At 40.0% G+C, this 20,105-nt stretch overlaps 1 long non-coding RNA gene across 1 annotated transcript; it reads left to right on the top strand.

Annotated features, from left to right (window-relative positions):
- The first annotated feature begins 1,287 nt into the window (after window positions 1-1,287).
- Window positions 1,288-19,632, top strand: LOC138686912 (uncharacterized). Its single transcript, XR_011326251.1, has 3 exons — window positions 1,288-1,385; window positions 11,020-11,243; window positions 13,495-19,632. It is a non-coding gene; the product is annotated as an uncharacterized lncRNA (long non-coding RNA).
- Window positions 19,633-20,105: the final 473 nt, after the last annotated feature.

Raw genomic sequence — 20,105 nt, 5'->3', positions numbered from 1 at the left:
TCCTTTTGTTCCCAGAAACCCTGTGCTGTTTCTGTTTCATCCCTTCTGCAGCTTGCTTTGTTCCTTTTTTTTTTTTTTTTTTTTTTGCTTGTTAACAAATTCTTTGTTACAAATTCTGAAGTACCTCAACAGAAATGGGCTGTGCTTTGAGTGAAAATGTAAGATGGAGACAGCCATATCAGGTCAAGCCAAGAGCTTATCTAACCTGGTATCCTTTGACAGTGCCTTTGCTTTGCGAAGACTATAAGAACAAGGCAAGAACAGGTGATGCTTCCCAGGAATACTCTCCCAGGTTCCCACCACTTACGGGTCCATGATTTCCTGAGACGGCAGAGGTATTTTCTGGGTGGTTAGTAACCTTCAGTGGGTTTCTCTTCTGCAAACTAGTCCAGTTTCCCTATGAGCCTATGTCAGGCGCAGGCAGGCAAGGCTCTGAACACTACTTACTTTCATCTATTTTTTTGCTGACTGTACTCCTACCCTGGTCTAATGATTCTTTTTTCTGTAATACGCTATGATTGGTTCCAGACAGAAGTAGAAACATGTTCTTTTCACATCCCTTTCTTTGGCATTATTTAGCTTTCTGTCTTCATACTCAGAGAGTCTGTGTAACCTGTGTGGCAGTTTCCTCCACGACCTGTATTAGGAAAATTAAAAAAAAATTAAAAATTTTCTCTGATACCAACCATACTAGAAGACGTTAAAGTTTTAGTAAATTCAATTTCCGTAAGTTCAGCATCCAAGAGAAAGTGTGCAGCTATACAGTTTGGGGGGTTTTGCCTTCAGTCTTAATTGACACTGTCAATAACTAATGCAGCAAATTAAGTTTCTTTTATCTAATTTAGGGGCCACACTTCTCATCTGAACCTGAGTTATATCCCACATAGAAAGGTTAACTTTGATTAATTTGACATCTCTCCCAGTTTTACAATGCACTGCTTTACTTCACATCGTATCTGGAGTCACACAGCTGCTTATTAGAGGGTAATGGCATTTTTCATATATTTGGGGGGGGGAAGTGTTTATAAAATTTTGCAGAGGGAGCAGGCTAACTTTTTCCTTATTGGAACACTTGCCATGTTTGTCTCCAACATTTTCTGTTTAGCTGGAAGAAACCAAGATCCAGTCTTTTCTCATTTATCCTCGCTGTGATGGCAGCTCCAATATTACTTTTAAATTGAAATACAAAGCATGATTCTCCTTAGCTGATGCTGGAGGTCTGAGCAGGACCAATTGTTTCCTGACGCTACCAATTTGCTTCATGCACTTCATTTCTCATAGCAGCGCTCCGGAGGTGGGACGAGCGGCTGAGGACGTCATGGGAGCAGAGGAAGCACAGGCCAGGCCATGGAAGGGCAAGCAGCGAGGTGAAGCAGGGATCGCTGGTGAGAAAAGCTTTGGTGCGGGATGTGTAACAGAGGGTGGGAAGGGAGGAGGGGAGGACTGCAAGGGACCAGCTTCTCCCACTCACGACATTAGTGTATTTGTGTGCTGCTGCTGTCCCTGTTCAAGGAATGAAGTGAGAACCACCCTGCACCGAGGTTTCACACTCACGGTTTTGATGCCTCAGGTTTTGTGGGAGTTCAGAGGCTTAAATGAGAGGTAAGAGCTTGTAAATCTGGCTCTTTGTCACTCACGCTGGAAAAGCCTGCAAACCCCTGATGTCTGAGCTGTGAGGCTTTGACCCCATCCATGACTTTCTATGTACTTCCCTCCTATGTTCTCCTCCTTTTCCTGCTTTCTCGGTCAGCATCGCGGTCAGTGATACGGTTGTTTCCTTCCTCCCAAGTGCAACAAAGAGGTTGTGAGCAACCAAGACCCGAGGGTCACTATGACAAGGACGGAGAACCTGTATCACAAAGCAGGGACAATTCCATGGCAGTTTCCTAAATTGCTGCTGAGACTATGTTGCTATAATTTGCAGTTGATCAAACATGACTCTGAATTTACAAAGCATTTTGACTTGGGAAAGTAAAAGCTCAATTGCTGAACAGGCCCAGGTCAGGGCTGGGGGAATGTTCCTAAATATGTACACACACAGGTATTAGCTGCTTCCACAACATTTAGAAAATGTATTTACTTTAAGCCCTGATTTTATGGGGCCCTTAAAAGCTGAAAGTGTATCCTCTGACAGCCAGGCCTCAAGCTAGGCTCCGCTCATTTGCTTCAGACTTTTTGGTGACAGTAAAAATAAAGCTCTACAGCATGTAACATCTGAACAAAAGAAACCAAAGTGAGTGATCTAACTTGAAGTGACATATATATTCTAGTTAGCTAGAATGGGGTGCATGTAGGTTTTGTCCTTCTAGAATATCTTTTTACCTCTCATCCCAATTAACTTGGTCCAGACTCAAAGAGGACGGTGGTAGTGTAAGTTACATGTTAATAAGCCTCTCTCACTCTTCCCTTCTCTGTTCTTTAACAAACTGTACATGATGGCAAATTTTCCAATGTTAAGATTGTGCGGTGGTGTGCATCACGCTTATGTCACAGCTGACTTGGGTTCTTTAGAAATGGAAATGAGGGTTGTTTCGGGCAGCTGGTCTAAAAAGCATTCTGAGGTTTTCATTTTCTTACCATCTTTTTTCATACATCAAATGCTTGTTTAGAGGCCAGTTATTCCTAATTTGTTTCATATTTGAAGACTATTTCCATATCCTTTGTAAGCATTTTACAACAGACCTCACTGGCTCATAATCACTAACAGATGACTGTAATATAACACAATGAATTTGGACAAACTTCAGTTTATTTTGTTTTGCAACTTTTCCAGTTCTAACTTCAGCATCTTGCTGTAGTAAAAAACAAGCTCTGTTACTTGATTTTAAGTGAATTGTTTATGGCTTCCCCCACCCCACCCCTTAATAATTATGGCTTGATTTTATTCCCAGTAATTAATCACATGAGCTTATTTTCTGTGTAATTAGTCTCCACATTTTTTGCTGGATAAATCAAGCTTTAAATAGGTGATCTAATGCATTGCTGGGCTGACCTTGCCTATGGTTAAGCATAGGCATAAAAATATATGTGTTGATTTAGTGTGGCTCATTTTTTTCAGGGAAATTTGGTTTTGAAGGCTTCTGACTATTTTTAAATCTTTCTGGTTATGGGTAGGATTTCTTTTAAAAGACAAACTTATATGTTCAGTGTCAGCAGCAAAAGATGCCATTTTTGCACACCCAGGTAACAGAATTTTCCCAATGATTCATACATATGTGGCTCAACACAGGCTGTGTTTTCTGCAGGTGTTAGTGCTCAAAACGTATGCTATGTTGCATTTTTACAAAAGGACAGGCTGCATTAAAGCCAAAATGAAGTCTCTTACATTTTGAGTGAGTATACAGTAGACAAGTTTTCTAAAAACCTGTGTATCATACCTGTCGATTGGCCTAAGGGGAAGTTTGCTGTGTAGCTGTAATAGTTCCACAGGGAACTAACAGAAAAATAAACAAGAAGAGAGAAAGCAGTTGAAGCCGATAAATACTCACTGTGACGTGAATTACCTTCAAGGCCTTTGACTTAGTCTCCTGTTAAACTTATTGAACTGGTTTTGACCAGAATTGATAGAGCCAGGAAATGAAGAAAAGTGAAAGGACTTGAAAGCCATCACTTAAATGCAAGTTATTTGGGTCAGTACAGGAATAACCCTTGACATGTAAGCGACTGCGATATCTATGTCAGTCAGGAAGGTCCAGTAAGCCCTTCTGGCCAAAAAACTGCAAATTGATTGATGCCATCTGTTTCCATTATTTTGTATACTTTTATATTGCTTTTAAAATGCATGCCAACATCCTGTAAAAGTGAAACAGTCACCAGTAAGGTTTGCAGTTCTCTCTTAACTGCTTCTGAGCTGTTAGCAAACTTTTCCAGTGAACTATCCATCACGACTTCTGGTCTTGTTGCTTGGAGGCTCCTCCAGTTCAGAAGTGATGTTTGATGGTGTCAGTCACCTTTAATTTCCCATTGTACTCTCTTTCCCTTAGGTGGTTAAAGCCAAGTGTCATCTCATTCAATCTACTGTAGCTTTAGTGTATCAAATCAATACCTTTTACAGTGTCAAACATTTAAGTGCAGAAAAATCTTTGTGAAACAGAGAAGCAGCACAGAAATTCTCAAGGACATGAGCATTTACAGGATCCTCTTTCATTGTACTTCCCTAAATATTAACAGTGGTTGCAGTATAAATGCGCTAGCATGAATTCTAGTAACACAAAGCATGTGCAGTTTGGATCCTCTCTCTTTAATGGTGGTATCGTATGTACCTGGGGAATTCAGCGTGAAACTGTGTCACTGGGCTGCATCTTCAACTGTTTCAAGCAACTAATGCAATACACACCACTGATTCTTTGGGGTTTTCTTGAGAGTATATTTCATAGTAGGACTACATTTAAAGTCATCTACCTTGGAGAATAGTCACAGAGCTAAGATTTACCGCATTTACAGCTATTTTTAGCTTCTCAACCTTTATCAGGTTAAAAGACCGGTGCCACATGTGTTGTGCTGCCAGCATCTCTGGAGTCTGTCTGGCAGAAAAGCAAGCTGCTCAGCATGTCAGTATGAAAGGTTTGGAGGGTATTCCCTGGGATGGACTTTGCTTGGGGGTTGCTGGGCTTGAGAAATGAGACGGGCTTATAGCAGATTTCGAAATTTAAGAAATAAATAATGGAATCAGAAATGATATTTTGCTAGAAAATTGGAATATATATGAAATGACCTAAACCCAAGAAAAGTGAAAGGCCATATATTATAACCAGGTGGAGTAAATCATTGCAGATTATTATCACTGTTATTCTAACATTAAAAGAAGACACAGAACGTTTTGCTAACCTATTTGGATAATTTTCTTTTGATTATGGAACAGGTATGAAACTGAGAAATCTTAATTTATAGACTGGCCCCAGAAAACAAATCCCTTACAATGCCCAGTGAGATACAATCACGCAGAGACAAGAATAAACACAAGCAATAAATAATACCTATTGATAAACTGAAATTACAATTCTGCCTTGTAAAACTGTAACAAATGGATCTTGGAGACATGTTCAGGCCTGTTTAAAAATAAACAGAAATAAAAGCAGCCATTTAAAGATGAAATGGTGATGGGAATACACACCTATTTGAGTATTTTGTACCACTGATGGCTGTCATAGAGGAACTCAGCTGAAAGGTTAGGCAGAGCTGTGATGTTTGGTTAGAGTCTCTCCTTCCTTTGTACAGCTCTTGCAGCCGTACTGCCTCTCCACAGATGTTTGGACAGTGCTCCAGATCTCTAAAAGATGGGGTCTAAAATGAAGCCTCTAAAGTACTGTTTATATTAAATTCCTCCTGGCATATCCAGATGGATGCTAAGTCACAACCCCTCAAACTATTTTAATTTGTTTGAAGCTAACATTTACTCATAGCTGATAGCAATAAAAATCCCCTTGAAATACTGGCTTTTTTTGTCACTGGTTTTATAAAGATTCAATGTATGTCACTATTAAATAACTATTGCAACAGAACAATAATTTTGAAGTGTTTAGTTGCACAATGTTTAAACAAGGCATTAAATATTTGCACAATAAGGGAATGGTGGCTCAGTTAGTGTTTTAAATAAGGTGGGGACAAATAAGTGAATTCTTATGTGAAATTCCACAACGTTGTATCACAAATCATCTTTCTCGCAAGGTGTCACGTTTGAAAGGATCTAGCGGAAGTAACAATTGAGAGGAAACACATTTTCCATGTCTTGCTCACTATACCTTTATTAAAAAATAAACTGGAACTATATTTTTATTCTGAGCATTAGAAGAATATGGAATAAAATTCTTAGAGTAATTCATAAATATATTATCCCCTTTACATACTAATGAATGGTTTGTTTTCCCAGCATGTCTCTCATTGGTCAATGACAGTTTTCTTATCATTGCTCCATCTCATGATAATCTCATTTTCTCAGTTCTGATTAGGAATAATTCCTTCTTTGTCCTTTTCTGCATCACCATTTGTTCCCAGAACTTCTGAGAAAATGATCTTTTTTCTTGATTAGTCATACTGTTTGACAAATACGTACTTGTTGCCTCATGTAAACGTTCAAGAACTATTGTGTTTATGTCATGGTTTAACCCCAGCCAGCGGCTAACATCAGCCAATTTAATTTCTCCGCATTGCATAGTTGGCCTTAATCAGCAGGATGATGGTGGAGTCAAAATGAAAATCTCTGTTATGTTTAAGGATTAAAGAAAATATGGAGAAATAACATTGCTTACAAAGCGCAGACTTCAGCGTGGCCAGTGTGGTACTTTTTCATGAGCATTCTAGTCACTGAAACACTGTTTATACTGAAAAAAATCCAAGTGACAACTGAAAGCTGTGATCTCAGCAGCAGCTTTGATCCCGTAATAAGACAGACTAAAAGACTTTCAGCCATTTAAAGCTCAAGGAAAAAACAGTTTGTGAAGAATATTAGAGAAGCACTAAACAGTAATTTTCAGTGACGTTAATTCCAGTTGGAGAGACTACAAGGAGAAAGTTCTTCACCTTTCATTGCCATTAAATTTAAGTGTGCTTGTGTAACCTGGCAAAGTTCCACTGCCACGAGCTGAACACTGCACAACTGCATCACGCTACAGCAGAGAGTGAGCTGACCACTTGTACAGTCACCTCTCACTACATGCTGTTCTAAAAATGGGGTTTATGCGTTTGGTCAAAAATGCTGAAGTGGGCATTAATGTTTAGTATTTTTCCTTTACATGAAAAGTTTCTATGAGAAATAGAGCAAATGAAAACGGGAAATGTTTGATGTCATGTATAGTCTAAATGGTAGTTCTGGTCTGGGAAAATAAGCCTTTGGTATATTCAAATGTGCAATATATTTTATCGGATTTTTTTTTTTTTAATCTACACCCTGGTCTTTAATTTTAGACATCAGCAGATTGGTAGTCAAAATCTAAGAATTTTATGGATTTTTACTGCTATTTTACTGGTGGGGAATGTGATATTAAATTAGTTTCCCTGGAAATGATTGGCGTATTAGTATAGTTTAGGAGATGTTTATGCCTAGCTCCAGCACAAACCACAGACCTGTTTTTTGGGTTTGGGTTGGGGTTTTTTTTTGCATATCTAGATCTAGACATAATGGCATTGAGCAGTCACCAGCTTTGTCCTGCAATTTGAAGAACACATTATTTTTCACCTGGTGACCAGCGTTTCCAGCACTGTGTGTGTTACCACCAGCAAAATGCACCTAACTCATTAGCTAAGCTGCTTCTGACAGGGAATACAATGTGATCTGCAAAATTATTCTGCTGTTTCACTAAATCAAATGGAAATGTCAGGGATTTGGGTTTGATACCCTCCCAAGTCTTTAAGAAAATGCAATTTATGGCAGAAACCAGATTAATATTTTATATTTTACAGATGCAAATTTGACATTTTCTGCTGGAAGATCTCTGGTTCTCCTGCTGACACTAATACATTAGCAATGAAAGCCTGGGATAGGGCAAGTTCTGATCAGAAGTTGTATGCGATGCATCAAACAAAACTCTATGCCATTCTCCTCATTTGGGGGAACTGCTTGACTGTACTGAATCAATGTTAGCATGAAATGTGGGGTTTGGGTTACAATGTAAAACTATGTTCAGGATGGTTTTGCTAATTTTTTTTAAAGAAAAAATACGTTCACAGTTGTAGAAATTTTATTCTTCCTGATACCATTGTTATTAGGTGTTATTATTATGTGCTGAAGTATTTGTATCGACATCTCAGGTGAAATGGTTTGCTGCCAGTTTAAGAGCCTGATGCTATAATCTTCTGTTAGGTAGGACTGGGCTTCAGATCTGTAATATGTTCACGAACAAAACATATTGTCACAAGTATAGGAAGCAAAAATATATATATATTGACAGAGGTGTAACACACATCATTGAGGTATTGCTGTGAATATTGTGGTTAAGATTTCCTTCCTGAACCCCTAATAGCATCCGCCCTTTCCTTTTGGAAGAATTTTTAATTGAGGGTAGTATTCCGTTCTTGGTCTTATCCAAACAAATCTGGAAGATTTAAGGGAAATTATTGTGTAAAAGAAAAAGGGGGAGAACTTTTACTTTTTTCTCTGTAACTCTGATGATTATTGCAGAGTTTTCCACGCAGATAGCTCAAACCCGTACTGACATCTTGATTTGACTTTTTTTAAATAGTCCTGGCTGACCTTGCTTCCAAAGGTGAATGTGAAAAACAATAGCATGGGAGTGAATGCTGAGCATATTTAAAGCACAATAATGGGAAATGCTGATGACCTCCCATTGCCACTAAGTCCTTTTCCTTCTCCTGGCAAAACCTATGGCTTGTCCCCACCGCTGAGCTACTGGGCCCTGTTTCCATGAGCCTCTTCAATAAAGTAACTGTTATCAACATTAAAAGTATATATATTTTAGTGGTAACATTTTAACGGTACAATAAAATCTCACCACAACAGGCCCAAGATAAATTTTTTAAAATGATGCATAATTTGCTGCTTATGATAGAGACAGGCTAATTTTTAATAGCAGATTTCTCTCAGTAGCATCTTCCAGTTCAATTTCTAATGAATGCTTGGTTAAGTACTATTAATGCTCATTTTGAATAAAAACATTGCTGATTGTATATTTCTTGGATTTTTCCTCTTCACATTTTTGGGAAGCAGGAGATTAGGTTCAAGAAGTCTGCTGTATATTGGCTTCTATACAATAATAGATCAATTTTAATTTTAATAACTGGACTTTTTTACTGCTCTAAGTTAAAGTGTTTTCCAAAGTAACTTGATGTAGCAGAGCCATGATTTAAGTTGAGAAGTTGAACACAAGTTCCTTTATTGCTCTTGTTTCTGTATATTCCGCTATGCCATAGTCTAGAGGCTTTCTTCAGAAGGTTAAACATGTATTTTTAACTGTTGTAACTTTGCCATAATGCACAAACTGCAGACAGAGATGGAGAAGAATAAAGTACTTCCATAGCAGCTGAGTATTTTCAGCAGTCAGTGCTTGACCCCGTGCAGATTGCAATTGCAAGGGTGCACGGTTAAAGCACAGGCAAGGCAAAATGTGTTAATGGACAGAGAGGAAAAAGCCGGGGATTTTATAAAGCACTTGTGAGAGCAATGTGGTTTTGCCAAGTGATACATCACTAGAGACAGCAAAAGCAGGGAGGATGGCACTTTTAGCCCACGTTTCCCCACGGGCGTAAATGCAATCCCCATTTTGTGCTCTGAACATTTGTCAGTGCAGAAGACTACAGATTTCACCTCGTAGTACTCATGCAGAGCTTTCATTCAGCTTTCTAGGTGAGGCCAGGGTAATTATGTGGTTTTGTAGTATTAAATTGGTGAAGTGTGACCTTGTTTAAAAAAAAGAAGTCTCAGTTGTGCCAGTGCCTCATTGTGAACGCTGGCACTGGTCAGGGGTCTGGTTGTAGTAGTGAATTTTCGAATCTGCATGTGTTTTACTGTAACTGAGGAATTAGGAATAAAAAGGCACAAAGAAATAGGATGCATACAAAGGTAGAAGGAAATGCCTCTAGCTGGGTTTCACAAGCAATGTTACAAACTAGGCACACTTATGAACTTCTGGTGTAGACATTTTGCTGTATGCGACCTTGCAGCTATGAAGAGAACCAAAATCTACTTGAATAGATTAGTTTTTGCTGAGATTATGCAGCTGTTATGATTTAGGTATTTATTTTTAATGAATTTTTTTCTAGCCTTCTGGATTCTAATAAACTTTGTGTATTTGTAGTGAATGCAGTATTTTAGGAGCTGAGCAAATTTGTTTTAGGCATAAAAACTTGTTTCTTAACAAGACACTTAAAACGGAGGGGGTGTGTGTGATATTAATGTTGCACTTACGAAGGCAGCCTATTGATCCAAAGAGGAAATGCCTGGCAATTCCAGTGAACAAGTCACAAGCACCTGCTCTTAACTCAAACAGATTTTTGGCAGGAATGACCTAACTGCTCATGGTAAGTGTGGTAAAAAACATTTTCTTATGCAAATAATGAAGGTACCTGAAAATAGAAGACCATATCATGGCATCACTAAAATTTAAGAAAGTTTTAAATGAGCTAGAGAAGATAACAGAAATCTGCTGTTCTGTTAAGAAAAATATTGGATGGTGGAAGACCAACACCAAAAATCACAGACAGTGGGATGAGAATGGACCTGGGGAAGTCACGTAGCCCATCTCTCACTGATTGACTCTCCTGAGAATAAAGTTTATTGCTTATCACAGGAAAAACCATGGTTTTGTCAGGGTAAAAGTTATAAAAACCTTAACTCATGATATAGCACCTGATCTTGGCTCACAGTTTGTGTGACTCTGGTGTGGGCTGCGTATGTGTATTTGTGCATTTTTGTAGACCTATATATACGTATATATCGGATACTACAGATATTGTCAAGTCTGTAGGTAGCTATATCTGTTAATATTCTTTATTAGACACTGTATAATTATACCTGCCAATACAATTCCACTCTGTTTTGTTCATGAGGTTTGTGCTGTGAGGATTTAGTGTGACAATGTCATTTTCTAAAAGCTCGCTTTCAATCATGAGGTCATCAGAGAGCTTGAGAAGGGAACAAAATTTTAGATATGAAAGCAAAGGTATGATCTAACCTATTGAGATATTTATAATCCATCTTGAATATTAGCATATAATACTTTCCACTAGTTCTGTGAAGTGTTAAGAAAATGAATTTTTTTTCCCCCTTCAGTAATTTTTGCTGTGTTTCCATCTGTCAGCAAGGTAAAGAGGGAGCATGGGTTTAGGACAGGTCTTGCTGGCACTTGAAGCAATTCAGGTTTCCCCAATCAATCTGTCTGATTAAATAAAAACATAGAATGGAAAAAAATGTTGGATATTTTTAAGTTTTTCTGAAGTAGGCTGTGGTGGAATTTTCTCAGACTAAAACAAAGATCACCTGTTTATGAAGCAGCTTTGCAGCAGTTGATCAGAAAAGGAATTGGAGACATTAACTCCTCGGTTTTACCCCTGTTTTTTCTTGCTCAGCTGAGAAGCGATGAGAAAAACCAGCAGAACCTCAGGTGGGAGTGCACGAGCATCTGACAAGCCTTAGGAGTGAGTTGCTGTTTGGGAGCTGGACTTTTGATGAACCGTTGTTGGGCTCTACGGCTTCTCCTAAGACAACAGCATCAACAGTAAATTGTCACTTCGGGGCCAATATTTAGTGCTGACTCAGAGAAACCGCAGGATTGCTGCAGCAGATATTAACAGTAAGCATACAAAATAAATCTTGAAGGAGGAACATATCTTAGTTTAACAATGCCTGGTTGTTAAATCTATTTGCTGGTTACCTGGTGCACACATAAATGAGAAAAGCATTGCAACAGCACAAAGATATTCTCACAGATTCAACATATCATGTTGCGTCAGCAAGACCATTTGCTGTTGGATGCCGTTTCTTTTCTTACAGACCCCGCTGCCCAAACTCTGACTAAGCCAGTTACTGTTGTACTTCAAGATCGGAGTGGTATGGTTGTAGGCAGAAACATGGTTGTAGGCTTCAGCAAAGGGTCCCCCTTGGCCCCCAGGGAGCCAATTATGACATTTGGAGCTCGTTTATTTTTCTGACTTTCTTGAAGACATGTTTTGTGAGCACTGATTCATCCACCAGTTCTTCCCAGTCCCGTGGGACCTGTGAAAGGATTGTTAAAATTGCTGTGTTTCTTTTCCATTTCCTGGAAGCACTCGCTGTTTGGGGCAGGTTGCTGGGCTACACGCCGCTGCTGGACACCTTCCATGGCCGCACCGGGGCCAGGGCTGGCTGTCGAAATGTTATCTCCTGGGCGTAACGGCCGCGACATTATCTCCCTGAAAATCCCAGCCCTTCAGTTTTGTAGGAAAAGGGCTTTTCCTATGGGGGACACAGGGTGTGAGGCCATCTGTGGGAAATATTCCCAGGGAATAAAGGCTGGGAATATGCTGAGGGCAGCATTGCTCTTTCAGGTGCCAGTATAAGAAACTTATAAAAAAACCTTCATCCTTGCTTGTTGAGCAGAAAGTGCAGTAAAATGGCAGCCGGGGCTAGGAAAAACTAAACTAGAAGCTGAAATGATGTTGGGACAGCTAGGGATGGAGGCAGGAGGGTCCTTTATGGAAGATCCCTATAAAGAGTCACACTTGAGTGAAAGCTTATATTGAGGTGTTTTGTTTTGCTGTTGTTTACATTCATGAGAAAGCAAAGTCTGGAAAGCATGGAAGCCTAAACCTGGACGCTGTGTTTTCTGCTAAAGCCTCTTTTGCAGACTCCTTCTCGCAGGGTTATTATTAGGAATGCAGGGTTCCTGGCTTTGCTTTCTTTTTCTGTGGGACAAAGTAATTTTCAGCAGCAAGTAAGTAATGCTCACTTCACCTATGCCCAGGCTGTACACAAGTGCTGTCTGTCATGCACGTCTGATCTAAAGCATCGCTGCTGCCTGGGGATCGGTACTCCATCCCACCCCTCACCCCAGGGGATTTTTGATGCTGCAGCTCTGCCTGGGCTGATGCGCTTCCTAGTAATTACCAAATTACTGATCTGGTAGTGGAAATAACCACCAACGTAACTTTATTTGGGGCCAATTCTTCACAAAGCTTACAGCAGATAGGGATCTCAGGGTGCTGGAAATGTTTTTCACTTTGTCAGTCAAAATATTTTGGCATGTGTAATAGTTTTAATAACCATAATGGCTTTGTTCGAGCATACTAATATACTGAGAAGAATTTGATCAACGCTCAGCAAGAACAGCAGAGCTGGGCATAGTAACAGGCAGCCTTTAAAAGAAGAGAAAACTTGAAAATGTAGATTCTAGGCAAAAATTTATACAAAGATGAAGAATTATGATTAGTTTGCAGTGTGACTTTGATACATGTGAACCAGCTTTGGAAAATGAGATTTTTGACTCCTGAGCGGTGCAGATTTTGAAAACCTGACTATCAAAGCTATGTTTTTGCCCAGTGTGAACAGTTGTGACATTTGTTCACTAAATCACCTAAATCTAAACAGTACAACATCTAACTCTTGTATTCAGACATACAGGTCTAGATCCCCAGTCACACTGAGGTGCCTTTCAGGATCCAGGACTAAATCATTGGAGAAAAATGTTATCTTTGGGAAGTATATAAACGCTACTCTGGGCTGAGGAACGACCAAGGACAATGCCACTTTTTATGACATCTAGTGACATTAAAAATGTCATTGCAAAATGTTCCTTTTTTTTAAAAAAAAAACATATGATCCTGCCTCCTTTGTGAGGTTAGCCCTGTGTCTGCAACTTAGGTGCAAGAGGAGAAGGAAGCACCGATGCTTTGTGCTTGCTGGTGCCACCCCTCCTCCACAGCATGTACCACAGCAGGGTTTAGATGTGAGTGCCTTGTTCCACCCCTCTCACCTCCAATGAATCTACTGACTCTCTAATTCCCTGGAACAATCAGATTTTAAGAAGTTATAAAAGCACTAATTGTTTGTTTCTTTTCTTTTTGTAGTGATGTAAACACTCCCATGGAGCACAGAAAGCCATCCAAAATAACACAGTTGTTGCCAGTGCTTGGAAAGACTCCGAGGGACGCATTCCCCAAAGAAATTAAGAGTCAGTTCTTGTTCACCAGCGGGTTATATGTAAATTGGATAGGAGGGCATTTAATTGGAGATCTTGGAGCCTAAGTCTGCCCCAAAGAACTTATTGTTTAGAGTGTAACTATAAGCTGGGAGAAGTGTGATTTTTTACAGTTTGCCAAGGGAAGCAAACACTCCAGATCTTGCGCCGGGGCCAGGATGGGATGTTATTACTTGGTGTCATTCTCAAAGGCAGCGTTTTTATCTGTTCCCTTCCCTGAGTTCAGTTTTCTCTTTCCATTTTACATTCTCTCTAATTTTACAAAGCAGTATGCTTGGCATTTGTTGTTAGATGTTAGATACTTGGAAGTGTCACAGCAGTTCACTGCCTTGTTGTATTTCATTTGAATGCTTTGTGGTGGCAATCTCATTGTAGATATGTCACATGAACTGACTGCTCAAGTTTCCAGAAAAAACTTTGCATTTGCTTTACAGATAAGAGAAAAGAAGAAAACTTCCTATTTTTTTCCCTTCAATTTCTTCTGAACTAAGACTTCATCTGTTAGTTACCATGCAGACCCTGGGCTAGATCTGTGTGAGCAAAGCATTGGATGTGCAAGGGAACTCTGAACAGAGCGCTGGTGTTCACCCAAGCTCTGTGCAGGGTGCAGAGCATACAGGCAGGGCAGGAGAGGAAGCTGAAGCTGTTACTCATGGAGCATGCAGTCATTTACACGTGGAGCACCTGAGACTGAAGGAATTCCAGCAGCTCAGGATAGGTGAAGCCAGTACAAGCCCTTTCCAAGCTATCCCTCCTAGGCCAATGGGGAACACCAGGAATGTTCAGGGGACAAAGAGAAGTGCTCAGAAGTTTCCCACACAGGCGACTGCATGGTGTCAGCTCTCCTCTGAAGGTTAGCTTTCTCTTCAGTCTTGGCCTCTGCTTAAAAACAAGCAAACAACTTATTGCAGCTTGGAAGGGTATCTGCAGGCCTGAATGATGTGTAATCAAAACAGAGTCTACAGACGTCCAAAGCTAGTTCAGCGTAGTGTGATTTCCCTTGCTCATCCAAGTGAGATCACGGTTTATATGTCCAGTTACGGTAATTTAAATCATAAGGTTATTGGGAATTTTATTCCTGATAGAGGCAGGAAGAGGTAAGGGTGCAGCCTTCCCATGTCACTGGGATCAGTTTCTTGTTGTGTTGCCCTACTGCTGGTGTTAAGAAGTGGATGTAATTTAGGGTTTGCCTAAATAGAAGAAGTTAATATGTAAATAAAACAAGTTGTAAGAGAAAGGTTATACAAGCAAAGCATAATTTCTGATGAGAACCATCTCAGAACTTTCGCTTCACCCATTTGCTTACACTCAAATAAGGTTATTTTCAAAGAAGTCTTTGTTGTTCTTCTCCTTTCCAAAAGGAACCACCCAGAGTCCAGGAACAAATGTGCTTTGCTGCAGGTAGGTCTGACTCAGGTTGCAAACCAGTGACGTGCACAGCACGATTTTCCCTACCTGCGTGAGTCAAGGAAGGAACACCTTGCTTGGCAGGAGCATGTGCCCTCTCTGCTCAGCGCTGACCCTAGATGGTGCCCGGGCAGTTCCCCAGCTCTGGCCGCGTCTTTCCGCCAGCTGGCGTACAGGGCCCTGGGGGCTATGGCATTTGCTTCTCCAGGCACTCACGCGTATGAACTCATGTCTCCAATACAGAACAAGAGTATTTAAAAACTTCAGGCAGAAATATATGCAATATACACATTTTACATGCCATCTATGGGCATACACATGACAATATATTCTATCTATACAAAGCATACAGTATATACAACAGAAGGATGCATGCATGCCACTAAATCATCCTCTCCACCTGTCCCTACATTGTAGAAAGAAGGTGAGTCCTGTAGGTCTAATAAGAAACCAAGTGTCTTAACATAAGGTAAAATTTGCCACGCTAACAAACCTAGAATGACCCTTCATTGAAACTCTGGCCTAGGGATAATGTTAACTTTAACACGTGTTTACTCAGTATTGATTACCTCCGTGTAGAGCAATCGTGATATGCCTACAGTGCCAGGAAACGTTAGTGTAATATTTCAGTTAGTCACTCATATAACTTGTATTTATTCACTTGTCATTTATGTGGAAGAACATGAACCTACTTGACTTTTTTTCTAATGCTATGAATAATATTTATGAAGTTGTTTGTACTTCAAAACCACAAGGTGGTGAACTCAAAGATATAAAAATGCAAAGAATTGTAATCTCTAAGAAATGAAAATATGAAATCAAGTGTTGGGCAAGATGCTTCCAAAGGAAACAATATATTTTTTGAATTATATTACAAGTTATTTTCTTGCTGTGCAGAATAATTTTTCATTCACTCTTTGAAGGAAGGTAAAAAAGAAAACTGTGCATTTCATCCCCCTGTCCAGCCCCTTACTTTAACAAATGCTTAGGCAGAATATCTTGTCCTCATTTTATTTTTGATTATCAGTTTGTGAAATTTTTTCCTCCCCTCTCCAGGTAGATAAAGTGCTAGTTTCCAATTCTTTGCCAATGAGGAAAGGATTATGCTCTCCCCTCCCTTCTCTTTTTTCCTTATAAATGAGAGCTTTTTGTGATTTTTTTGTTCCCATGGTATCACTTTCTTGGGGTCATGAAACAGCAAAGCCTCATACTCTCAGAGATAACGCTGGATATGTGGAGATGGCTCAGAATTATTGGAATGATACTGATTTTGCATTTCGTGGTCTATTTTGAAAGATCTCAATCCAGTAAGAATATTTAACATAACCATGTTAACTACAGGTATAGAATTTTTTTTTTTTTTTTTTAGAAACTAATAGGTAAAACTACATCACACTTGTCTTGATTATTTGCTGCTCTTTGTGGATGATCATGTAAGATCACTGAATTTTGAGAATTCCTGCAGTGGATGAAATATCTACTTATGCTGTGCCACCTGCTAAAGGTGTTGCAGCTAGAATAAGAATTCATGTAAATGCTGGAGCAAAGGGGAAGTGACCATAAACCAGGAAACTAAAAATTGATGGCAGGGTGTCTCCTGGAATAACAATTGCTTGATAAGAGTGCGTGTAAAGTGAGGCAGTAGTTATCAGGACATTGTTAGGAAAGAGCTCGTACTCTGAAGCAAGTTGTACCTAGATAAATAGGACCCCAAGTAGAAGGTTGCACAGTGAAAGAGATGTTTCAAACACACACTTGCAGGTCAAAAGTGGAAAGCAGTTCCTCAGATTTGGGGCCTAAGAAAGATGGTGAGAAACACTGCACAAAGGTGAGAGGATTCAATTGCAAGGAAAGGAGTAATCAGGTGTCTCAGCAAAGGAATTAATCACAAAGGTCAGGAAATAACGGTGCCACTGAATAAAGCTCCTTGGAAAGTTCTGCTCAACTCTGGGCTGCAGCCTAGAGAGAGAAGGAAAGAAAAACAACCCACCTTACCCATGTCTTGGAACCTCTCCAGAAAAGTTCAATAACTTGACGGCGGAGGAAATGCCTGATGAGGAACTGCTTGATGTGCATAAAATACTCAGCCTTGGGGGAAAAAAAAAAAGGGAGTTTGACAGGAGATCTGCTTTTGGAATACAAGTAACTAAGGGAGATAAATACAGCGCTAGGTGGGGACACCATGAGGCTTTATGCTGCAGTTACAAAGGAGAGGTTCTTGTTGGATACTTAGAATGTACGACAGCCTGCTAGCCAAATTACTAGGTGGTAGTAATATGCATCAGTTTAAGAACAGAATGATATCTGTGCAGTGACCTATGCGCATTATGTATTTACAGGGCTATTAAGGGTAGACTGCAAGGTCTGCAATGGAGTCAGTGGGAAACAGTTTCTTTCTCCTGTCCGTTTCTACGTGCTTTCATTTCAAAAGAATGAAAACTCTAGCCCTGGTGACAAAGAGTGCCTTTGCACCGCTTTCACTTGGTCTTCAGCCAGAGGGAGGGAAACAAAGCCCTTGTCAAGGGTGTGAACTTCCTTCATTCCCAGGGCAGCCGGGCCAGCGAGCGGTGGTGGTGTGTCGCACCAACCGTTGAGCATTTTATTAAAAATCAGGGCTTCCTTCCAAAATTGCTGGGCTTAGTTATAAAATACTTGATGTCCATCCTGCTGAAAGAAACAGTAGGCTTTTAAAAACGTTTAAATATTATGAGAATGCCTATTTTCACTGACGGAGTATCCAGGAAATGCTTCTGTCATTTTGGACGCTTTATATTTGGCTCTAGACTCATACGTGTGTGGTAAGCAGCTTCTGATAATTTTTTTCCTTAGAAGGCTTGTTAGACATTATAGCTGTTTCCAAAGTGAAAAACACTTTGAACTTCTCTAGGTTGCACTTAGGAAAGCAACAAGACGAGAGAGCTGAATTAAGCTCTGGAGTATGCACGCAGTGCCCTGCTCGCATTTCTGCTCACTCCTGTCTCTGCTGGAATGCACAGAGAAAGTGGGAAGCGATCTCTCAGCAATGGAATAAAACAACCAAACCTAGCAGCTGGGAAAGGGGCCAGCTTCAAAATTACACCTGTGTGGACAAGCCCATGCAAAACAGCAGAAAAACTATGCAGAAATGGTGATTTCTGAGGAAAGGTGATCGATCCAGAGGCCTTTTATAGGGAGAAGTCATTATGCATGTGCGCTGTGGCCATAATACTTAGAGTTACACCACTCTGCTATGTGTGTCCTTCCTGGAAGCCAGGCACCGGGATCCACCCGTGTTTCTGCCTGCCCCTGGGGCTCAGGCAGCGAGACAGCCCCGCGGTCTGTGCCCCTTGCTTTGGTCTGCGTGGGTACATTAACGCCCGCGGACGCGCAGGCAGCGAGCACCCACCTCTTCATGAAGGGTCAGTGTCGGCAACAAGAGCGAACGGGTTCCCAGGCGTCGAAATTGGGCGGTTAGGGCAATGCAGTCCAGAAAGGAGACGGCACGTGAAGGTTTAGAGGTCTCCTGTGTCGCGTTATTTCAAGCGATAATCTGTTCACAGGAAGTTAAATACAGTTAATTAGCAGGGATTTTAGCAGTCTGCTCTGATTCTTTTTTTTTCTTTACATCCTGCTAGGTCAAAGTACCCAGATAGTAATGCTAAAAAAAAGTCTCCTGAAAGTACGGGTTTGGCTGACAAACTACACATCATTAATGATGCTCTTATACTCTCACTGCAGATGTTTTTTTAATACATTACCTGAGCAGGTTTAGCTGTTAGAGATAAAGCCTGGTATCCACTGGCCTTACAGAACAGCTAGGGGCTTTAAGGAATTTGGGGAAATACAAAGAGCAATCTTTCTTGATGAGTGTACTTAGAAAAAGGAGCAGTAAACCCACGACGCTCAGTGCTGTGGTCTGTTGTCTGACTCAGCTGAGAGGGGAGGAGGTGTTTGCTTTGGCAGAGTATCCTTTTGAACCTCAGGAGGTTCCTTAGGCCAAGATCTTTGGTCTCAGACAGATTTATGGTGCAAAAATGCTTCCTCAGTCTTTTTCCAGCTGTTTACAGAAATTAGACATGTCTTAAGGAGATTGTACACAAGTCCAATAATATTTGAGTGAGACAGGAAGAGTACAGGACACGGAGAGCTTTATAATAACACATTCCTTACCACATGAAGTCATTAAAAAAATGTTTGCATGCCTATGTGTGACATCTTTCATAATAGGTTCCTAATTCATGTTGGAGGCAAAGCACAAGATTCTTCTTTCAGAGAATGGATAATAGTCTAATGATGGTGAAGTAAATTTAATCATGTTAAATGCGGTTCCTGCTTCTTTGCAAGTTTGTCATATTTTGAAGCATCTTCACTGAAGACAGTAATAACTTAGAAGAACTAAACTCTGAAAGCTAATCGTTGTTTCACATGAGTATTTACTGTCCAGAGTGTTCAGTGGACTTGATTGATCTGGGCAATGCAAAAAGGTGAGGCCACAAGCACAAGAATTTTATAGCACCTATAAAGTACTGTATACAGTTTTTGCTCAATTTTATGCTGTTAAACTAAGCATTTGGTATCATATGGCACTTTAAGTACTTTGATTTATGTTAAGACAGAAATTGCATCTGTAATAAACATTCTAAAGTATGAGTTTAGGAGCAATCTACTGTATTTATTTGTGACATAAACACTCACCTGCAATGCATTTGAGAATCATCTTGGACTTAACTCACACTGCACATTACAGCCATTAAGCTTCAGGCACAGCAAGGTCATATCCAAGGTGAAGACGGAAGTGACTGGGAAGAAAGGGGTAGCATGGCAAATATTTTGAAATAGCAAATGGGAAAATATTCTTTTTCTCCTGTTAAATAGTCTGGATACATGACTGTAATTTCTTACTCTACTGTAAAGAGTCCTATATTATACCGAACAAGATAAAGTACAAATCCAGTCTTGTTTAATATGAAATATTTAAGCACACAGCCATGAAAAGAACATGAAAAACTCACTGACATCTTTGAAAATAAATATAATAAAATTGCATGTGTTTCAGGTTTATGGAAACTCCCTCAAGGATGAATGAAAGCACAG

This window comes from Haliaeetus albicilla, chromosome 9, assembly GCF_947461875.1.
Source record: "Haliaeetus albicilla chromosome 9, bHalAlb1.1, whole genome shotgun sequence".
In the NCBI taxonomy this organism is placed as follows: Eukaryota; Metazoa; Chordata; class Aves; order Accipitriformes; family Accipitridae; genus Haliaeetus; species Haliaeetus albicilla.
This window is presented reverse-complemented; position numbering and strand designations above follow the sequence as displayed.